General features: G+C 35.9%; 1 long non-coding RNA gene across 1 annotated transcript; it reads right to left on the reverse strand.

Annotated features, from left to right (window-relative positions):
• Positions 1-266: 266 nt before the first annotated feature.
• Positions 267-6,609, reverse strand: LOC127872047 (uncharacterized). The gene is made up of 3 exons (XR_008045712.1): positions 6,496-6,609; positions 5,323-5,426; positions 267-450 (listed from the first exon to the last, which is right to left on the reverse strand). It is a non-coding gene; the product is annotated as an uncharacterized LOC127872047 (long non-coding RNA).
• Between the last annotated feature and the right edge of the window lie 18,592 nt (positions 6,610-25,201).

Genomic DNA, 25,201 nt, shown 5'->3' on the forward strand with positions numbered 1-25,201 from the left:
ATGCTCAAAGAAAAGTGATTTACTTTTAATGTTCATGCAGTTAAAACAGTTTGTGTTAAAATCATTCCGACCTGATCTGATATATATATAATTAGAACTTCGTATGTCAAGGAATAGAGGGTTGGGCGCTAAATAATTGTATCTCATACAGAATTGTAAAGAAGATACAACAATTATGCGCTTAACCCTCTAAATGATGTTTGACCTCGAGTGCCTACATATGTTACATGGGATTTTATCTAGATAGAAAGCAACATAAGTCCAAGCATTTTTAAAACTATATATGCTTTAAACATGAATAATAGATGGAGAAACACAGATTGTTCCCAATGTTGTTTAGGATCGATTCGCGAGCTGAAATTCGATCATAGCCAGATCATTGCTGTAGAATCCCCATAGTATGTTGATGCGCCGCTCCGCTGGTCAGTACACGACAGCTTGCGATCGTATCTTGAAATAGTAACCACAACCATTTATTATTAAGTGACCAATTCTTTTTTATTGGCGTATGTTTATTATTCCCATTTCGACGTTCTGATAAAAAATGTGTGAAATAACAGCTACGACCGAGATATATTTTTTAAATATCGAGTTACCAACCACCATGTATCACCTTGTGGTGATGAAAAAAACCACTTTCAGTTTTGGTGAAAAAGTATTATTCCGTTTTATGTAAACATGTACAAACTAACACATAAGACACATTGGCAATACCGATGAAACACGTATATGGTATTTAAATTTATGAATTAAACGGGAACATGTGAATTTGAATTAGTGTGAATTTACATCAATATAGGGAAGATATTAGTTTAAACCTATTTATTTTAGCTCGATTGCATCGAAAGCCTATGGATTATATAAACGCTCTTGAGTCCGTTTCCTGGGCCTAGAACCAGTACTTGATGTCTTTGGGGGAGATCTAAAGAACGCTCCCACGGTGGGGATCGAACCCATGACCTCCCGGTCGCTAGGCAGACACCATATCCATTACACCACGGCGACCTTAGGGAAGATATTGTGCATGTCAGTGCCCAATTATGATATAAACTATTTGTTATTTGACAGTAAGGAGTGTTTTCGCATAGAAAAAAGAAAACACATTTATTCTTTTCTGGAAATAAACCTTACTTTATTATACGTGGGCTGAAATCAATAACTATTATTTAAACAAACAAGCGTTATTCGTATCTTTATCCTCTACGTGAGATTGTATTACTGAACATCCGTCCGTGAAGATTTAACCGTACACATGATAACAATCTGTCCTTATTTTCAATCAGAAAACAAGGATGTTTTACCATTCTTATATGTTACTGCCCATGTCGAATTCAAGCTACAATGTAAAAACGTTAGTACTAGTCCTGTACCGAGAGAATTACATGATCTTTATCGACGGTAAGCGCTATTTCTTATCCCGGAAAGCGACTCTTAAAGCGTGACGAAATATTGTATAGAAATACACAACTTTTTTAAAAACTTTGTCCGACTTTACAAACTAACGAAGACATACAGAAATTTACGAATGGGATTGGTTAATAACATTATGCAAGACCCAGAGTTTTTAATATAATGCGACCAATTGCCAGACTTCTTTATGTATTTATATGCTTAATGACGATTGTGTTACAGTAACGCACGCCTGACTTGTGAATCTCCAACCATTTCGTACGCAAGGACGCATTTTGACGTGTACGTGTGCAAACAGCTGAACTAAGTTGCAGGGTTATATCGGCCATAAATCTTGAGTCTTTGACCTTTAAAAGGTGCAGAAAACTTAATGTTTATAAAGCAAATATCTTTGTTTGAGAAAGACAAAACCGGTTTCTAGCCTAGCCTGTTGTGACATTTCAAATTATATCTATATATTGGTATCATGTCAGTTGGTAAATGTAAAAAAATGACTTATACAAACTTTGAATAAGCAATGCCAATTTCACGATTGTGCATGTTCTTTGTTCCTAGAAATAAATATAAAGAACGTTCACGACCTCAAGACAATTCTTTTCTTGAACTATTCCTTTCCTATAGACTTCCTTTCCTGTACATGGAGCTGACTACCATATAAAGATTCGGTAATACATTTTCTTAAATACATCCTTAGATATGATAAGATTGTGATTGTTTGTAAATACAGTCATTTGACCATGGCCATATACGTATACGTACACCCCAACACAAATATTTTGTCAGGGTTAGACCTTTTTAAAATCACAATAAAATGTTTTAATGGATTTTTGATGAAGTCATTAATTTTGATGTAGTACACCGCTGAAGTCTTTTTGATTGATATAACTTTGTTTCTGTAGTTAAATATACATAACACATAACAGGAAAATCAGTCTGCACTAAGCGAACAAACTCATGTTTGATTCAAAATCACGTATTGTAACATTGACCGTTTGAATAGGGACTGACGGAAATATGCCAATGTCGGGCCGATATCGAGCCATGTAGTACATACGATCTCGGGGATATGTAAAACCCGATATCAGACAGATGTACAAGTTCTTATCGGCCCTATCTGGGGCACACATTCAATGTTTGCCGGGCTCAATCCCGTCAGTCTGCCACTTGGCGTCAAGCGTAGTTATACGTATCTGTACGGGCGATGCGACTATTTCTAAATACATTAACAATCATATGAATGTTCAAATGTTTGTATTTAGTGAAGTGTACATGAAGTTGTGTGTTAATGTCAGAGTGTGCCAATTACACGCTATTACATATTTTGTGCATTTTTGTGTGCTTTTGAACAATTGGAACTGGTAAAATAGTTCGCCCCCTATTATATGGTAACATATACCGTCCCCCCCACCGCCCCCCCCCCCCCCCCTCGCTTGATGACACAATTTCCTAATCTACCCATTTTAGCATTTTAGGCTCGAATTACAGTAAGGTTAAGCACTGTTGCAATCGTGTTCATCTCAATGGTGTGATTGATTGTACTTGAATGGCACAAACTGGCTACGCATCTACCATTGTATTTATAGATTATGTTCGAGACCTGAAATGCGTAAAATTGCCTGTATTGTAAAGAAAAGACGACAAAATATTGTTTAGATTTTCGTTTGAGCAATAAACATGAAAATGTGAATTAAGCAGTCAATAGGCTTAATACTGACGACATCCTAATGATTATTGAGATCATTCGTTTAATGACACGAATCACATGGAGACGAGAATGTGAACATGTTCAATTCAGTATGAAATAACAAAATATGAAAAAAAAAAATAAGATAAGTAAAATATTGCTCCGATATGTTTATCAATACTCATCTGTTACTAAAAGTTGACAATAACTCACCCCATTCGAACAGTTACAACACACATTCATAATTTAGCCGCTATCTGCGAAAGCTGAGCTTAGTGCGTAAAGTGTCGTCCCTGATAAGCCTGTGAAGTAAGCACAGGCTAATAAGGGACGATACTTTCCGTTTTTATGTATTTATCGTTAAAAGGAAGGATCTTCCTAGCGAAAAAAAAATCAGTTCATTCGGAAAGCGTCGTTCTGATTAGCATGTGTGGAGTGCACTGGCTAAACTGGTACGACACTTTAGGCACATTCATTAAGCCCCGTTTTCCCAGAGCGAGGTATCATTATACGTTTTCATAAAAGTACTCTTATTTAATGAAAAAAGTGATCTAGATGCACGCAGTTCCATATGAAACTTAATGTTGAAAACAGTTACATTTTGATAGAATAAAACAATGCATCTCCTCGATAGGTCGTACTCAATATTTCAATTGACCGAGCGTTAGGGGCAAAATAGCATGCGGTACACTGTAATTATGGAGCGAACACAATGATGGTCTCATATGATGTCATAAATTAACTTTAGGCCACGCACTTTACCATATTTTTTATAACAAGAATGCTCAAGCCACGTACACAATGAGTCTTGGATTTACGCATTTTTTATGGTATTAATTTACAACTTACTAAATTGATATCGATATTAATTGTAACAGTGGTAATTCTAATAAAAAAACTTTTCAGAGATTAACTTTATAGCTGGTATTATAGATTCGCGTCGACATTATCAAAGATATTTAATGCACTGAAATGAACTTATGTAAGTGATCAAGGTACAAAAATGTAAAACAAAAAATAACAATAACAAGCACTAGATTCGTGATTTATCAAGACCAGATGATAAAATCACAACAACAAGCAACATCATCTTCCAACATCAGTCTAAGGACAAGAAAGCCAAACGATAGAAAGTTTATATCTTGTGGCATCCGATTATTTTGCACAGCTGCAGACGACATGACATCAGTGTCACCAGGACGAATGCTTCGAAAGATGCACGTGCGTTTCTTAGTGACCATCGATTTAAAGCGCCTTATGACATGGTATTTATGATCAATATGAAGGCGACACACAGTAAGGGCGACCGACTTCTACGAAGGTCTTCAAAAGCTTAAGATCTATTGTTATTATGGAATTAACTGGACACTTCAATGACATGACATAGTAATATAATTGATTTTTTATCCGAATAACATCTCACCATTTTCATCTGACGAATTTCGTCTCAGCGTATTTGTTACAAACGTCCGCAAAGTCGTAGTTAAAGAAATATGTGTGACCTAAAACGAACCCAACAGTTGCATGCCTATGTCACGGATCACAATCTCGTATATTGGCTAATGAAGTCATTCTAAATCAAAATTTAGCAGCGACATACCATAAAGTAATTGATATTGTGTTAATAAATTGCTATTGTTTGCGAGTTCATGTCAATTTTTAGTATTTTCATTGTTAACGTTTTCGTATTGCTGACGCACATGCAGGCATCTGTAGATCATTTAAATTTACGTTTGCGAATACTTAATTCAGTTTCATATAAATAAACGACTTAGTAGCTGACCTCGTGACAAACTAGCAAATAAGGCACCAGTGCGTACTTATAGAATTACATTCTCAGAAAGCGGTTGCAATACCGTTACTAATTAAGCCTTCTTTGGAAAACTGGACTTAACATTTTCTTGGAAACGTTCTTTTGAACAGAATAAGATTATATGAAATCGGAGAATGCTGTTTTATTTAATGAGATGACCGAGTTCGAAGAGAGGTCAGAACGAATGCTAAAAGGTTACAGGAGAACATTTAATTGAGCATCATTGTGATGATTTAAGAGATAATAACACCGATCGAAGCTCTGCTCGAACGAAGCTTCTACTAACATCGAAAAAGGCATTTAAAAATACTACTATATAAATTAAGTTAATAACATATGTCAGGATATTTATAATTATGGATGTAATAAGGGTATTACAAACGTTTTAAATAGATTGAACGTGCTTTAATTGTACCTTGTTTATTGAATGGTAGAAGTATGGTGAACATGGGGACAGTCGAATCAGTTCTGCTAACATTTCGCCCTTATTATTGCCAAATGTGTCCGTTCTCACACGATCTGTACACAAAGTTTATCGGTTATTTAAACAGAAAACAAAGTGATTCAACCGTTCAATAACCTAACATCGACCTGCAAAAATATAATTATGTGTTTTTAAATTCGTAATATTGAAAACTAAAACCTCCGTCAACAGCTGTTATTGAATGTTACTCGGGTTTCCTAAACGGTTAAATAATCACTAGAAAACTAGCGAGCAATTAGGCAGACTATTTCCTATTGTACACAGATTACGGAAATTAATAATAAAATACAAAAGACGGCTCGTATAACAGCATTTGCTCCCGTTTAATACCCAAACAAACACTTGTTATGTCCGTTAAATAACGGATTATATCTCGAAAAATTCGTGTTATCTGCCTTTTCATCAAATATACGAGAAGGAGAAGGAAGGAGGCACTATGCATTTAAAGTTTCATCGTGTGTGAGGGAAGCGATCGAAAAATGCGATTTCGCAACTTAGGATTAAAAAAAGCTAGCTATGTCATAACTCTCCTCACCAATATCATCATCATTATCATCATCATCATCATCATCATCATCATCATCATCATCATCATCATCATCATCATCATCATCATCATCAGCAGCAGCAGCAGCATCATCATCATCATCATCATCATCATCATCATCATCATCATCATCATCATCATCATCATCATCATCATCATCATCATCATCATCAAAATCATCAAAATCATCATCATCATCCTCCTCCTCCTCCTCCTCCTCCTCCTCCTCATCATCATCATCATCATCATCATCATCATCATCATCATCATCATCATCATCATCATCATCATCATCATCATCATCATCATCACCACCACCACCATCATCATCATCATCATCATCATCATCATCATCATCATCATCATCATCATCATCATCATCATCATCATCATCATAATCATTTATATTTACGTAATATTATGCATGCATTTCCCCTTATATTTTATACAAACGATTTAATTCTACCTATTTCTACCGTAATTGCCTAATTCTAATCACTTAATCTCAGATATTGACTAACTTAAAAATCAGTATTGCATTACATTTTAGATAATACCTTTTGGAATAATCGTCTCGGCGATGTTCCATGTTATTAACAATCACGAGTTTTATCAGTAACTTTCATGCACAGTTCACAAACCGAATATGCCTATTCACGCGCGGTTTGTTTGGCCACCACAATGTTTCAACAGGACATCTTTATTACCACACCACGTAACGGACGATACTGGTTACACAATTTATTGATATTTAACCGCTTAGGTTGAATATGAAAATATTACGTGCGAAACAAACGGGCGTCGTCGTATATAGAGAAATATAATGTCAGAAAGTTATGACAAAGTTTTGTCTTCGGTGTAAATTAAAGGGGCGACTATTTCAGAAACAATGTTGCGACACAGTTTTCTTTTCGGCGTTAGAGAGACAAGTTCAGATGGATACAATATGAGTCCAAGGATTTGATGTATATTGATCGGGTTTTGCAACCAACTGTTATCATTTCATTATTTTCTACTTACAAGTAAACCTATACACATAGATAGCAGCGTTAATCGTGCATTATATTAAACATATTGTTTTCAATTCATACATAATTTTACGTAAGTGTGAAACATGTCAAAGTTTTTTTTTTCTTAAAATAGAGATTATATTTTTTTCATGATTGTAGAAGGCAAAATAGGAAGGGTTGCTGGGAAACACTCCGGGTCTTCACATAAGGCGGCGTCTTGCCCGGAAGGACGTATCAAACATCGAAACACATACACGTATGTTCTGATACTACACCAGTTAGTTTCGAATCTGCAATCGGACGAGGATTTAGTCACTGTTAGGGGAAAACTTTACAATGAACATTTGGCCAACTTTATTACATCTTCTCAAGTGTTATAAGTTGTGCAAATAAAGATAATAACACTCTTCATTCATACACAGTGTCAACACCACCAGGTCATCGTGACCTCGATAGAGCAATCCTTGTACGTTTATTGCTTTATTACATGAACGTTACGGAAAGTATGGGGACCGATTTTATTACATTTCCGATCACTGCTTAACTGTGATGGATATAAACGTTTACAAGCTTTCACAGTAAAGACACTCGAAACAATTCGCAATGATATTACCTTAGTGAGGATATTGTATTAACTGACCAGTCCGGCACTTGACCGACCGATAGCTTGACCATCAAGTCAGAAGAAATACGATGTTTTATCTTGGAGTTTTATGATACAACAAAGTCGGAGATCTAAAAGCAAAGTAATGAATGTCCCGTTATATGATAAAGATATTTAACAAATGAAACAATGCAGGGATATAAGCCGATGTGTTTCTGGTACCGTAACGTCCCAGAAACATCCAAACCGCTGGCTTATCAGGCAGGCGAGGTCAGCGGGGTCAGCATTTGAGCTGGCAGCCATATTGTTTCAGCTGCAAGATTCTAAGTTCGCCCTTTCAAAGATGTGCTTTGAATATTAAGAACTAGAAAACCGGTTTATACATGCATTATCTGTTAAATAAGCCTTTATCAGTACTGTCTGATTTATTACCGGTCTTGGTATATTCAAAGCTATGAAAAAATATGTAAAATACACTTTAAACTATATTTATTTAAAGACAAAATATATCTATCAAATAATATTTGCTATATTCAAAGTTCATAGGACGCAGACGACCACAGTTGACAGGTGACACACTTATCAACAAATAACGACTAAAAGAACCGTTATGGGCGTGATTGGAGTCGATTTAGGGAGCGAACCATTTCAATTTTACGGACAAGATAGCCCATTGTCAATTGAATGCTGCCATTCAAATATGGTGCGAGTTTTACGACTAACTGATCGGGCATTGGTCATTTGCAACGCAATGTTCGTTTAATAGTGCACCGAATGTGTCGTATTTGATCATCAATGGTGACACAGATAATTAAAACGCAGTTATATAACAGCTGTCTGTATTGAAGTTTTCGTCACGAAGATAAAGAGAATTTTGATAATTTGCATTTTTTGTGAAAAGTGGTATTTCTGTTGTCCACGAAGTTATTGGCGCCTGTACATTTCGATCAAATGTTATGCTCTGTATTGACTACTGACAATAAAGAAGCATTAAACACAACTCAACAGATGCATCTTAAGTTAAATAAAAGGGTCAAACGATGCTTGGGAAATACGTTTTACTAAAAAGTAATCAATTTCAATAACTCGAAATCCCATAAAATTTTACGGGTATAATTTCAAAGTATAACACATTTTGGAATCAAATCTTAGTATGAAAAAATTATCTTTTTTTCTGACTGGTCGAATTTTACATGCAATAAAAGGTAGCCATAACCCTTGAGATGACCATCAGAAGAAATTAACATAAAGCCGCCATTATTCACGTTAACTAAGGATTGAAAACGAGGCTCTTTGAGGTGTGTACATTTAATATCGACAGGCACGGGAGCAGCTTATGCATCAAAGAACTTTTTGCCAGACTTAGCTATAGGCATCTGTTTGAAATTGATGGATAACGCATGCTCTATCAGTACCTACTTATTATAGATATGCTGTTTTGATGGATCAAATTTCATTATGTTAATCACGTGAGTATATTAATGGTAAATACGGCATCTTTTTAAAGTCAGATTTAACGTCCAAGAGTAAGATTTTGTTTTTTCTCCGGAATACACCTGTTATTTACAAAAACAATAAATGTGTTCCGTAACATATGATGTATTTACACACAATGTTCCAAGAACACACGCAAAATGAGCAGTCATGTGTTTAATACTTCTAACATTGGGATATATACGTAAACTTGTGAAATCAATTGTTTGTTTAAATTTTGATATTATTTTATAAGTGCTCTTTAACAAGAGGTACGGGTTGTATTTTGTAAGTTTTAACTTTTGGTTCATAACATTCGACCAATAATCGAGAAAACGAGCGTGAGTAAATGTTGAACATTACTTTTTTTTCATGTCGGTCGTCTACACTAACAGTTCATTTTGAAAGAGATCACAATGAAGGATATGAATTTTAACCGATGAAAGGCAATTACGGGTCCAGTATTAAGACCCTTTAATTCTCATGCGCAATGGCAAGGGTCACTTCCGTACATGGTCAGTTGAGGTCAATGCGCCTCTGTGCCATTTTTCTCCGGCCACTCGCTGACCACTGTTTGCCCTTACCAAACAGGGCCGTAATCAAGTGTCCGCAAATAATTGACAGTTACACAAATTGCATTTCAGCCCAGTGGAGAATAGAGATGTCAGTGCAAAATTTACTTCATAGCATGTCGCTGTGAACTTTTGCCTCGCAAGAGAGAGAAAAATAGCAATTGACTATAACGCACTCGAAAATAACAGTTATTCAACGGTTAGCGCATTGACAAAAGGGTAAAATGGTACTTGGCCCTCCATCACCACTCTAACATAACAGTAAGGGACCAGTTATGTGACATGCCCCCTCTCAACGTTCTCAGTGTAGATGAAAGATTTCTCCCCGATGTTTTCAAGTTGAAATTTTAAATTGTTAGGAAATGGCTCGGTTTCAAAGCGCAGAATGAAGTGGCCTTTTCTTTTCTATTATTTTTGTATTGCAAGTTCAGCTTTTTATTTCCTGTGTTATGTAACCATTCTGAACTGTCCGATTTTCCGATGGTTTTTTACTTATATTAATTAAATTGTAACATATTAACAGCCGGTTTGATACTTCATATTATGGACATTATTTTTCCAAGAATATATTTATATGGGCCGTGCTCTGTGAAAAAGGAATTGAATGCATGTGCGAAAAGTGTCGTTCTAGATTAGCCTGTGCAGTCCGCATAGACTAATCTGGGACGACAGTTTCCGCCTTAACTTGATTTTTTTCCTAAGAAGAGGCTTTCGTGAAACGAAAAATATCATAAAAGCGGAAAGTGTCGTCCCTTACTAGCCTGTGTAGACTGCACAGGCTAATCTGGGACGACACTTTAAGCACATGCATTTAACCCACTTTTCACAGAGCACGGCTCATATTCATATTTATGGATTGTTACTATCAATAAAAGACTCTCTGCTATGGACTCATGTGGAAATGAGAGTATTATTTTTAATGTTTACAAAGTACGCAAATTAATTTTAAGTCTGTGATATTATTCGACAAATCAGTTCAAACATACAAAACAATAAAAATGGATAAAAATAGTGAAACAAAGTTAACATGTAGGTAATCGTTGAAGTAAATACTAAGTAACTGCCAATTTTAAAATACGCGGTTGTGCAAGAACTAAGTAGATGGGGTTCTGATCAAAGTAAACTTTCCTGTAAAATCCACCACTTTTTTTAACACACACAGTTAAAACACGACCATTGGTACACCTCAAAAATTAAATCTTTTATACTATATTGCTGAACGTCGAAAGCAGACATACCCTCGATGAAATTCATGCCGTCTTTACTTGAAATTGCTTATATTCACGTTTACGTTATTATCTTGCACGTGATTATTCTGTACATTTTTTTTCTGCTAAAAACACAACTCATCGTTTTGGTTGATAACGAGTTTAATTTACTATTCTTATTTTTAGAAATGACACTTTGGTTTATCGAATGAGACTTGATTTCGAATATATTGCACATCATTCAGTCGTTCCTTTAAACCTAAACGTAAGGTTTGAAGTACAATATGACCTTGCTAGTACAAATTAATGAAATATTTTCAAATACCTTTATGGATCAATTTATTTTCTCAGTGTAAATAAATCATTATTAATTTAATTGTTTTGTGTTATAATTATTATGCAAGACAATAAAATAACGCAACGCAACGCAAATAATTACAAAAAACTCGTCTAATGCTGCAAACATTCATCCAGAATAAACATCAAAGAAATCAGACACCGAAGAAATCATTTTATCATAATAAAATAATAGCAAAGTAAGGTACATGTAATTAAGTTTAAATGTGCGTAAATATATCAAGCAAGCATCTTACCTGTAAATTATCTTCCCCTGTCCTTTCGTTTACAACTGCTGTGATCGGGTCGTTGTTTTAACCTACGCACATTTAAAAAAGATAACACTGCATAATATTACGTAATGATCAGCACAACTACTCAAATCACCCTCACGGATCAAGTTCATTGGTATATGCGATCACAATTCGAAAGCCTTTACTGGTCAGTTACTTTTTTCACAAATTGCTGAACATTTATTCAAGACCCTTCATGCATAGGTCATCGTGCGAACAGAAATGTTTGAAAATGAATTACAATCAGGATTCGCTGTGTGCAATACGCGCCCCTGACCAACTGCATTTATGGCTACGGTTTATGAATAATCGGACAAATTATGGGTAATATTTGAAACACAAAGACTGCACTGAAAATCCACTGGGCAGTCCGGGCTAAAAATATAGTCGCCTACGTCATGATGGGGTTCGTACATTCAGTGCAGGCATGCGGTGCAATATGAGATATGATGAAAGGCCTTTCAAAAATAGGGGCGTGTTTTAAAAATCAATGATGGAGTGTGCAGGGGAAAAATAGCCATTGCTGCACAAAGCCCTGGTCAATGGATATTTAAGTGGCAATTATGCGGTGTGCAGACTTCAATACCTTTGTACTAGTTTTTAATTGGTCGCCCTTTTTTGGAACAGTGAACGTTGTTGTACAGTTGTAAATTGTATATTTATTAGTCACAAACCAATTTATGTTTTAACCCATTTATGCCAAGCGTCTAGAAAAAAGGCCTTGGCAAACAGCGTAGACCCAGATGAGACGCGGCATGATGTTTGCTCAAAGGACTTTTTTGTAAGAAATATTATAAATATAGAAATACATTATATACTAGACATCCCTAATTTTGGAAATAAATTGATCCCATTTAGAAGGATGGGAGAGGCTACTAGGCATAAAATGTGTTAAATCATTTTTATTTCACCTTGAAGCACAGCCACAATTTCGAGTTTCTACATATACAGGTACCAAATTCAGTACCTGTGCATTAATGTTCGCTTATGACACGAACTATGAAGTACATTTGTAATCAGCATATATTAGTATGTTGTTAATTTTTCTTATTTAAAAAACTGTTCATATTTCGGTTATTGTCTTCATAAGAAGTAGTAGAAATACTGGTTGTTGTAGTAATTGAAGTAGCAGTAGCAGCAACAGAAGCAGCAACAGCAGAAGCAGCAGCACTTTTTACATTGGCAATAAGTCAAGCAGTTGAAGAAAAAGAAATTGATAAACATCTTAATTTAAGGCGGAATATGTATTAATGCGAGATTTGTAATCAGTTTCACCATGCATGTAACCCTACGTGAAATTAAGTCGGTTTTTCGTATTATGCGGCTTTTTACACACATGAATGCCTTTTTACTCTGTTTGTGGAATACCCTTGAAATAAGATCGGTTTTACAATGGCTAAGACTTAATATTCCATGGGGTGTCAATACGAAACAAATTTGATATTAATTTTCTAATGAATCAGCCTTTGCAAGAGTATGAATAAGTCATTTAACAATCTCAAAAGGTGCCAAACATCGCGAAAACAACTTTCTAACAGCAAACAAAGAAAATGCATTTCTCCACAAGAAGCAGGGTTGATAAACATAATTGAAGAAAAGCTGCGGCTGTCAAAATACAGATAGCTCAGAAAATGAACACCTATCAGTTCCTACTGTGCGAAAATATACGATAACCTGATCTGACCCTGCCTGCCTGACCTGCTCGTGACCTAACGCCAGTAAATATGCAAAACATTTAACATGCAAATAATGGCCGACAATCGCGGTGGGGGGAATGTCGGGTAAGTCATAAAGTACGTTGCAGTGGGAGCGACGTTTGAAATGACATTTCAATTGTCGATAGGCATCATATAGCCACGTCTAACCTACACGGTTCGCAACAATGACCCCTCTGACTGCGATTTCAGTTACCTTGGTAATCGAAAGAATAGAAAACGACTTTCATTCCCGTCTTGACCTGACATCGACTTTCTTTGTGAATCTGTTTATGTATATTTTGGTAGATTTATTTTACTTAACTTTGTCTGAATATCAACGGGGTTTCCTTTTTTAATACTTAGATAATTGAAATGAGATTGAATTAGTATGATATAATAACTCAACAATTAAACATATGGTTTTTATAAAATCCTTACACCAAGACACCTCGGCATTGTTTTCATTGGTTCTTTCACCAATGCAATTGCAAAGGACATGATTTAACATTTTTGAAGTAATACATAGTAAATAAACACATTTGATGTCGATTCTCCGTAAAAACAGTCTGGAATGTGCATAATTAACTTGGCCGTAACACATCATTTTAAACTTATGCCCATGGAACGTTTGTTGCGATTATTACAACGATAAATTATTTTGCCATTTAACTGACCTCCGGTCAAACAAGCTGAAACATTTTGCGAAAATGTAAATTGTTATGGTAATTGCATATTCCGGCCATATATAAAGGCGCGTGTCGTAAGATAATAGAGTTTTATGATTCAAAACGTAGTAGAACAATCACGGAGTTATTAACGAGCGCATTTATAAATGAATCATCTCATAACTTCGTGTTCTGTAACTGTTCACATAATTAATGGCATGTCGAGCGGCTGGACACTGCTGGGACGGGCATTAAGCAAAAGCAATTAGCAATTTAGATTTGTATTTTTTTTTTAGATAGGACGATTTTTGTTTGCAAAGCCGCCTCTTTATGAGAGAAAACATATACCAAAGGCCAACACAACCTTCATGTTGTGTGCGGTTCAACTAAAGTAGCATGTTTCATCATCATCACCACCAACCCCACTATCATCATCATCATCAGCATCATCATCAGCATCATCGTCGTCGTATCGTATCATCGTTTTCATCAGCATCAGTGACTGTCACATTTCGGTGTATCGCAGCATGGTGTAGTTGACAACAATAGCCGAAAGCAGAACAAAACAGATCGGAACAGAATTTTTTTTACGACTTGTACATAGTGCATCGTCAGTCTTAACCATGTAATAATAAACATATCAAGAGGTCATGTGAAAAGAAGGTGATTATACAGTAATAAGCATTGTACATTCTATCTAACATAATGCATGGCAGCACGTAATGGCTGACAACAGAAGCTGACAACAGCAGCTGACAACAGTAATGTCGACAAGAGGAGCATAACTGAAATCGGAAACTTACAGCACTAAAGGTGCTATATCGGTACAGCAACTTCAAATGACAGTGGTTGAGATCAATATTTAATAATCTTCTATTTAGTCATCTGTTAAAGTAACGAAAACAATATTCTATAACTTTTGCAGATACCAGTTGCATTCAAAGAATGCGGTCGGCTCGACAACACTATGTTATTATGTAATCATATACTTATTTCGGATCATTGGTCGATAATAATATTCGATAACATTGAATCAATCAATAATACATGAAAACAGAACATAATGTACAATAAACTACTGTTTCGCGTCTCGAAAGTCAAGATAATCTTTATTATCGCACAGGAAATACTATACATATCACTTTTGTCTCCTACCAACAAAGTTGAACCATTTCCCGTTCAGACAAAATGTAACCTCATTTTGAACTACATATTACCTTTGCAGAGATGGGTATCGCTTCAAAACGCAGACCTAGATAGGGAACACATTGTCTCTGCTCATCTTTAAATTAACATACGTATACCTGCACTTATCTAACAATCAGCCGAGCACATTTTCTCGTCTGCTACCTTACCGCCCGCAGCGGCCGTAACCGATCAGACTGTTGAAGCATGTGATTTATTCTCATCTGCTCGTTATGTGACTTACCAGACGAGAGGTATCAATCGTGCACAAGGTCACGCCGAGGACATCCGAATCTGCACAGAACGTAATCACCATCCATTTTCCCGTGCAGCAGAAAGAAGATAACCGGAAAGCGTCTGGGGAAGAGAATTCCGAGCATTTTTAACGGGAAGCCCCTTCTTTAGCATTTGCTGAAAAATGTCAGAATTGATATAAACAACGACGGCCGGAGAATATAAACATTGGAATCCAGGATGAGTGCATGACCAGAAAGGATGAGGTCATTTCAAGTTAACACCGGACTGGACTCCAGGGGTGTAGCAAGAGTAGGTGATCTGAGTATCGTTGACTAATAATATTATTATTAGACAACTATATTTGTAGACGCAACCCGAACAGATACCCGCAAGACGTTAATTCTTGTCATCCGGATTTCAGTTCACAAGTTACGTTTCGTTCTGAAAAGGTGATTATACAAATTGCGTCGGAACGGTGGAGCACCCAATCCATGTCATGACACATCAGTGTACCGTAAAAAGGACTAATACGCTACACAACATCATGACATTCATTGAAAGTCACAACTAATTATATTGTACGGCATATATTTAACCAACTAACTATCAACATATCAATTTCAGGAACATGTAGAAAACATGATTATGTCATTCGTTTACGTAATGAAGATTGAATGTTAATAAACCCACCGGAAAGAACGTTTCATATATTACAATATAAATTACGCGCGAATATTGGGTTCTTTTGCTTTTTGCTTTCTACCGACGTGGCAAAATATCTTGATCAGATTCGTTTACATCTTCTAGAGAATGGATATCAGGTCTGACAGCATTAGCGGAAATTAGATTTTCAGTCTGACGTAGAGAATATTCATGAAAATAATTATGAACGAGCCTGCAGATGTCAGGTCGTTATCAGCTATTTGCAGACCCGCACACATAACGAAGGTAATTCCCAGTGACATTTTTGTGTGTAGGCAAAGGAAAGAATCCACACGTCATATGCATCAAGTAAAGTTCAAGTAAACGGTTTGTTCTTTACAGGACCAGCTGCTGGTCAATCAGCCATCATTTCAACCGTGTGATAAGCGATAAACATGTAACTATTTGACAGTAAATATAAATGATTAAAAGTTGAAAATCAAACTATCATCTACACAACTAGCTAAAGAAACTTCAGCGTACAGTTTACTATAGTATTGACATATAAAGTCGCGCCAGTCAAAAATCATAAAAAGCGACATTTAAAGTTATGGTAGCCAGAACTACTAGACAACAGTCTTCAATCAAATAGAATTTATATACGCGAATGTCTGTTCCATTAAGGTCAATACATAGCCGTAAGTTTTTAACCGTTAAATAATGAGCAGTGATTGGAAAATTTAAAAACCGTTTTTTGAGCAAGACTAAAATATTCATATATATGCCACACAGCTTATACAAGCAATCACTGGAGACTAATTTTCACGAAGGGAACCCGTACAAAAAACGGGTAAAAAATGTGACAACTAGTTTGCATGCGACGGGCATTGGTGTTCGTTTAATAAAGAAACGTATTGCACCCAGCATTCCAGCCGCTGCTTCTAGTATTGTCTGTGTCCGCCAAAGTGAAAGTGCAGACGTCATAAAAATATTTATGTGGGTGTCAACGGAACAACAATGCGAGTATGGCGTTTACAACTTGACATCTTTGCAGTTGGAATGAGGCACCGAACTAACTTAAGGACTAGTTTATGACATCTGTGGTTGTCTGTGAACGTTTTAAGAAAAGTTTAAGCATTGTTTTCCGCATTTAAGTACCGGTGTAAAGGCGGCATTCGTTATTCCAATTACGCTAATTTATTGAAATTCGTTCAATACTGATTGTAGTCATTCATAGAATTTTTGTATTATTGTTGGAATAATGTTTAATTAGACGGAAAAATAAAATATGAAAAATGCGTTTTTGTACAGGAACCAGACGTTATTCAAATGCATTACATTTTGGCACATCAGTTTATTTTGGCTTAACCCATTTATGCCTATCGTCTAGGAAAAAGGCATTTGCAAAAAGCGCACACCCTGATGAGGGTCTGCGCTGTTTGCTTAAAAGGAATTTATGTAAGAAATATTCTAAATATAGAAATAAATATACTAGACATCCCTAATTTTGGAAATAAATTAATCCAATTTAGAAGGAAAGAAGAGTCCACTAGGCATAAATGGGTTAAATACAGTGCCGGAATGTCCGAAACGCCTTTGTTGTGCGGTTGTGATTCTGATTTGACATTATCAACAGATGCGATTTCATTAAAAAAATCGAATTGTCAAGGAATCTGTCAGAGAACAGTTTATGCTGTGATCAGACTGCTGTGAAAATGTAACATGATTTCGCCTGTGGTACATTTGTCCCGTCAAAAGCAAAATTTTCCGTTGTTCAAGCGCCAGATTTCGGACATAATATTATTGTCATGATCAGTAAAACATATTTTACGATCATTGTTTAGCCCTGTGTCCAGAAGCATTTGATCTTTTGTTCCAATGGATTTGCCCCCTTCACAATTCACAATGCTCCCATATAAAATGTTGTAATATTATGCGCGAATATGAATAATCGAACGGTCTCTACGTGATCACGATTCGCGGGTGGACAGCTGAAAGTCACTTTCACTGGGCGCGCAATCGTCTCGGATCACAGGCCGCTGGACTCTGACAAAAGGAAGGCATTTTCTTTCGCACCCATCAAATCTCTTCAAAAACGTTCCATTCTTTAATCACTTTTTTGGACACCTAACCGTCATATAATGCCAATTAATTTTGCGTCACTGGACATAATTTATTATATCGGCACGGGCCAGACGTTCCTGAACCTATTGTTAGTTCGCTGGTCCATCTTCGAAGAATAAAACGCCACTTGCGCGTTTCCCTCCGACATAACCATCGAAACGCGAATGTGGACACAATAGAAACGCTATCATTGATGAGCCACTATGGTGAAATATTAGGACATTCATTGCCGCCTATCAAAAGGGGGTATTCATGTCGTTTTATTGGGGGTAGGCCCGAATGGCGCGTGGCCCCAACTAAATAGATACAGATTCACCGTGAGTCTGCCGGGACCATTAATTGTAGGGGCGTCAATTAATGTCTGGTCGGCAATATTGAGTGTCAGATACGGGCCTTCGGTCGCGGGCCCACGGGCCGAAATGGACTCTGATGATAATAGGATGAGAGGTATTGTGTGAAATTGGTGTCTTCAAATTAAACGGCTGTCTAACGGTACGAATAACTACTACTGTCAATTGAACTGAAATATATCAAATTTATATGGTTTAAAAAGGTTCGATTTTTTTCTGACTTTAATCGGTCGTTTTCTACTTAATATGGAAGCGAAATGGCATGAGCAAAAAAATAAAATACAGGAAGTAATCAGAAAATACAATCATAAGATAAAATATTAATATGTTGAATGAATCTTTGTTTCAAATGTTATTATTAATTTAACCGTTTCAATACAGTGATTTATAAGATATATTTTCTTTATAATCATTATAATAAACAAAACAAAATATTATTTATATTTTAATCTTATGTTGGACAAATAGATTGTAACAGTTTGCAAAACGAGCCTCAACTTCCGTCGGGTGATTGCTTGCTTGGTTTCGATAAGATCTTTCATTGACCCGAAGTTGAACCTCTTTCTCGCTCATTACAAAATCTGCATGTTCCATTTGCGCTACTATATTACGGGGCACGCACTGCTCAGCCGACTTACATACGACCTACAGCCCCTAACCTCGGCTTCTGCGCTGACCCTTTGCCGTTCAGCCATAAGCTTCAAACTAACCGAGCGTCAAAACGACCGTTGAAATTCAAATTTTTAACAATAACTATTGGTCAAAACAAGTTTGGCATGACTATAATTGCTATTAACGAGTAAAACATAAACACAAGAAAAATAAAACGTCGGAAGAGCACGCCAGCATCGGTGCAGCTGCGAGACGTTTACAACCTCACTCAATAACTTTCAATCAGTGACAGTGGTTTCAAATTTTGCACAAAAGGTCTTAGTATCAGATCAAATTATTATATTTATTGTATTCATTATCGATGGCCCTCAGAACTTCGAGTTCAAGACGATGAAATCAAAAAGAGCGAATGCATCTTGCATTTTTAATTTGAATAATGAATATCATATTCTTTGTTCTGATATGCCAATGGGGTTGTTTTAGGGTCCGGTAAGGGGCCGCTGTCAGAGTGGGGTCGACCTTTAACCAAGAACTGACCCCTTATCGCGGCTTCCCTAACGGCATGCCACAGTGACCAAATGATGACCACAAAATATAATTGCGAGGTGAAAGCCACAATTTTAGTCAACCCTGTTGACCTTTGCGAGTCGGAAATATTGAAATTTTCAATATGAAGTATTAAAGTGAAAAATTAATTACACTCAATGGACGACAAGCGATCTTATGTTTTACTTTGCTCGTGTACTTTATTGTCCGCACCGGTCACTCACTGACCAGTCCCCCTAATTAAAAACAGGTGAACGAGGCAACACGCCTTTATCAACTTTTTTACAAAAGTTCAAACTGACAATCAATCACCGGATTCTGACTTGTCGATGACTACTTTTTATTTTTTCAACAACTATAACAATTGCAGATAATTTATCAAACATTTAACATCGTTAAACACGGGTTATTGTTGGGCGGCCCCCACGCCATTGCCGCCTGTTAAGCTCGAAGAGTTTCACTTCAGAACACCAGGGTAGGGAAATATCTGTTTGCAATTAGTGCCTTTGCGGTCGACTTTGATCTACGTTTATTCCATCAAAAGTGTCATTCATAAACGCGAAAAATACAAAAAGCTGTCATTTTCATCTCAAGCACCTTTTGCCGTATGCGGAAAGATTTAAATATGATTCATTTATAGTTTTGAGGTGAGGAACGCAGTAGTTCAAACATTTCTTGCGGTTACCAAATTGTTTTTGCAGCGCTCATAAATGGTGTTTATCAAACATTATGTAAACGCTGGCTTTTTTCGTTTTAAATGCAAATTGAATGTAACCGCAAAATCGTGATAAGGCGCCTGCTTTAAGTTGTGAAAAAACATGTGCGCTGTTAGTGACCACATACAGAAAATTTTAAAGATTTAATAAATAAAATCGTTGATAACTTAAATTTAAACTTTGCTAAATGGTTTGTTTTGCAGCTGAATTCAAATTTTCAATGAAACATGAACATATTTTTGGGACATTTACATTTCAATAGATAGCAATTGTGTGAAAGTCACTGAACATGTATTTTATTGTGTTTCACACCATCTCGACCAACAACAACAACTTTGTTTGAGATACAAAGGGATTTCGTACTATAACCAACATTAACTGATACAGCCATACATAAAGGAAATAAAATCGTACATACAAATCTACATTCCATAAAGGAATGAAAACCTTCAAAAGTGTGACTGATATCTGTAATAACGCAGGTTTGTTCACCAATAAGATTATTTAGATATCAATTTCGAGGGAACTTTCGTTGAAGTTGGTCAATGAAATAGACAAAAATAACGACAGTTCACAACCAAAGCACATACTTATATAAAAGATATGCAACCAAAGCAATACTTATATAATAGATATACAACCAAAGCACATACTTATATAATAGATATATGTCTGAAATACGATGCTTATCTGCAAGCGCCTATGCTACCTTTTGTTGTTTTAGACAATTCCGAATGTTTCATCTCAACGTGCTCGGCAAAGAAAAAAAGCACAAAATTGACACTAAATAATAAAGCCAACAAACCCCGAGCGGCCAGCTTGACCATATTGCCTTTGGTAATAAGGTTGCAGGGGCGCATTTGCCTAATTGCGTCGGCAACATAAACGTTGTGTACATGCATTTCCCGTGGGTCGCGTGAACGACAAACGTCTCTATTAAACATGTCCTTAATAGGAAATTAGACCCTTCGCACTCAGCCCCTCTCGAGAGCCATTATCACCTCCTGACCACCACGTGCGCTCGTGCACTATTATAGGCGCACAGCCTCTGTGCGCATAGCGCACAGGAATTATAGCGCGGTCACCATTACGAAAATAGAGACATAACGGTGAATCATGCACATAGTGTAATGGCGTTATTGATTTTGTCCAGTAAATGCCATTAATCCATTGCGTGAAGCTGTCTCGGTGTCGACGATGAGATGACGTATGGCTGCCCGTCGGTCGGGGGCGGCATGGGTGCATCGATTTTCTCGCATCAAAGTGCATGACCAGATGTAATGCAGCCCCTTTGTGTCATGCCAAATCCGCTCAGAACTGATGACTTAATACAGGCATAGTGACAAGTTGGCATTATTGATTGGTCGAACCGCTGTATCTTCTCTGACTCAAACAATTGTATTGCACATGATTCTGAATTTCACAATACACATAATGAATGTTTCAAGTGTCGTTTCGGTTAGTAATTATTTGAAAATAACATTTATATATCGTATACAAATACCAACACCAGTCTTTATTATGTATATAATATACGCAATACACTATTATTTTCAGACACACTATTTTCACATAATATAAAAGTAAAAATATGTATAAAAAAGCGGGATATTTGATTATTTTCTCATATTGCGGTGTAGTTCATTTGTGTCATTTATATTCTGCATGGAATTCCTAAGAATATGCTATTATTATTGTTATATTTGATAAGACCTTAATCTCCAATAACTTTTTGCACATCCATTAGTAATATTATTCGAGTCCATCAAGATTGTCATAAAGCATACAATGCTGCTCGACTTATACAAGCTCTGTTACCTGCTAATAACATCAAGAAAGACAAGAACACGTGTGCTTAATTTGTTTTCTATAAACAAAAATCCGGCATATTGTTTGCAATAATTAATCATACTATAAGTGGAATGTATCAAAAGATGACTGATACGGACAATCTTATCAAATTTAATAACTGATACATAATTTAACGTGTAACACGTGTTTTCTTCATAATTAAACTATCGTGTTTTTGTTTGTTTGTTTTCTCGTTTTAACCACAACATGTCGCCCCGCTTTGACAACAGGATTTGTATCATTCACATCCTGTTGACGATATTGTTCAGCTTTTTATCGAGTGCGAGCATCGATATTTGATTATGTTTCGCAACTACCAACTTTCACATAATCTTATTCTTACTAAATTATACTTTCTCCATTTAACTGTCTTCATACTTACAGTATTGGAAAGTAATTGTTAATAACATATTTACCAGTCATAAGAAATTCGTCTTTATATTAATTAATAAAAAAATATTGTTATCCCTTTATTGGGTTGAATAAAATGGGGTTAATTTATTTGAGAGTTCGTTCTTGTTCTGTAGGTCACAGTTACTCACGTAATATGAAGTTTAATAACGCAATCGTCTCCAATTCACAGCTGTATATACTTATTTGTACCAGAATTAACAAACATATATCTTTGTACCCACTTATTTTGAATTAAAGGAGTAAAAATATATGTACTCTTTTTAATTCGAACAGATCTTGGTGTCTACAGATCTGCAGGTTACGCAATTTTGTTAGTAAACTCTATCAATCTCCGCGCAGAGATTTGACAGGAACCAGCACAGCTGGATCAAAATTACCTGCCAACCACGTGATGATTGGCGAGCCACATGGTCCAATATTTTCCGATTGTTATTTTTTGACATAGGTAATTTTTGACGATGATGCGAAGCAGCTCGTCTAAGTTATCATACCATTAAAAAATTCTTCACAATGGCGACCTATGTAAAGACCGAGCCAGTCCGATTGAGTTAGCTCGTTTTTTCTTATCGGCATACCTCGCTGATTATCATTGATAAAGGTATAGGAAGCTCAACTATAAATAGGACAGCATATTCTGGAAAAAAGATTTAATAATAGTTTGAAAACGTTAATTTGTATTCAGTTATATTCAATCCATTATATGTTTATAGATCAATGAAACAACTATGCATTTTCAGTATTGTATTTGACATTTGTCGTGATTCAGTAAATAAATTGCGAATTAAAACGTGTATAATTAACTTTCAACGCGATCATAAGTGTAAAGAAAACGAATTATTTCGAACCTGCCATTGGTAAACGTTGTAGCGACTATGGTATATAAACAGCATAATAGCCGAATGGTATCTGTGAAACTCGCTCTTATGCGTGCTTTCTCATTTTGCATATTTAATAAACTTTTCAAACAGAAATTACAGAGCCACATCAGTGCACATTGGATATTGTTTGCTGTTTTAAACACATATTAGGTCATATAGCGGAGATTTAATTAACCTTACCATGTGTTCATGGGCGAACTCACGTATTCAAGTGCTCTTACGACTATGTGCTCATACCTACTTTCGGGAATCATCATGAAATTATTGCCGTACTTAACGAACAAACATGCCTAAGCTTATTGAATAAGAGAAAAAAACAATAATCAAAAGAGAAAAATTATATGTTCATGCACATGGGCATGTGAAATCACGTCCGTACACATAGCATCATTAACTTAAGAAAGGAAACAACGAAATATAAAGTTTGGTATGATATATATGTGAAATTTAAGAGCATGGTGTAATTAAAGAGCATGTCAAGTTTTGAATTTATATGCTCAAACGTAATGTTATAACCCACAAACGTTTTACTGTAACAGAACGTTTTTTTTTTAAGATAAGTGCTACAGAAAATACATGTCGAATATCTTTTTAAAGATATTTCTTGTTATATTTGATCAAGAATGTAACCCGCCTCCCAGATTCGCTGAATGGATCAAGTTCCTCACGGGTACAGCTTCCCCGTACCCCAATTTTTCTTTCGTACCCTACATTTTAAGTACCCAATTTTGTTCGTACCCAATTTTTTTTCGTACCCAAATTTTTGCTCGTACCCAAATTTTTTGTCGTACCCAATTTGTTTTCCTACCCATTTTTTTTTTCGTAACCAAATCTTTTTTCGTACCCATTTTTTTGGCATAATTTGTGTACCCAAAATTTTCGTACCCATATACACAATTGTGGTGATGCAGATAAACTTAAATAGATGCTTTTATATCAATCCTCTTCAAAAGAAGCGTCACACCAGTACTGTCAGTACTTTGATTTTTATTATGAACCTATCCGTATACAATATTATCAAAATATAAATGAAAGATATACCGTATACACTATTATCAAAATATAAATGAAAGTTATACTAGAGGGATTTTCTTGTGATGGCAGAAATTGTAGGTGAGAGCATGTAACGACAACTCTGCGTGGAGATTGAAACTCTATTAGCAGCGCTATGGGTACAGTATTCAGTTAATGTTTGGCGTGTAAGCACGATGCTCTAACCAATCGAGCTGACCGATCAACCTAAACTTATACGATTGACAAAGACAGCAAATGTTATTAGCATAGAAAACATAAAAAAATAAACATATAGGTTTAGTAACGAGTTTGTGAGTCGCTTACACGTTTGCAATATATGATAGCTTGGCCAAGCTGTCTAAGGCGCTGGTTTTAGGCACCAGTCTCTTCGGAGGTATGGGTTCGAAATACACCGCTGTCATTTCGTTTTTGACACTATTAAATAACATAATTAAGACATAAAATAATGTTAAATGTAAAGTTAGTATTATATTAACTTGTATATGACCTACTCATAATAAAATATTAGTTTTCTGTTTTGTTTTCGATAGCATATGAAACACATAAGCGATGGATTTATTATCAACGCTCTCGAAGATTGAGTCGAGAGCCTTAAAGCAGTGACTGTGACGCTTAGCACTGCTTCCGGTTTGATATAATCACACTTTCAAAAGATTTCGCTTTATGTTAAAAGTGTTCAAATATACACGAGTCAACTGTTAAAATAATTTCTAAAAAGTCATTTACAATGTTATAATCGAACCCACGACATTCGCGTAATTTGCACGACGCTCTAACCAACTTGGCTTACTTTAGATAAACCTTGCATAAAATCG

This window comes from Dreissena polymorpha, chromosome 3 (assembly GCF_020536995.1).
Source record: "Dreissena polymorpha isolate Duluth1 chromosome 3, UMN_Dpol_1.0, whole genome shotgun sequence".
Classification (NCBI taxonomy): domain Eukaryota; kingdom Metazoa; phylum Mollusca; class Bivalvia; order Myida; family Dreissenidae; genus Dreissena; species Dreissena polymorpha.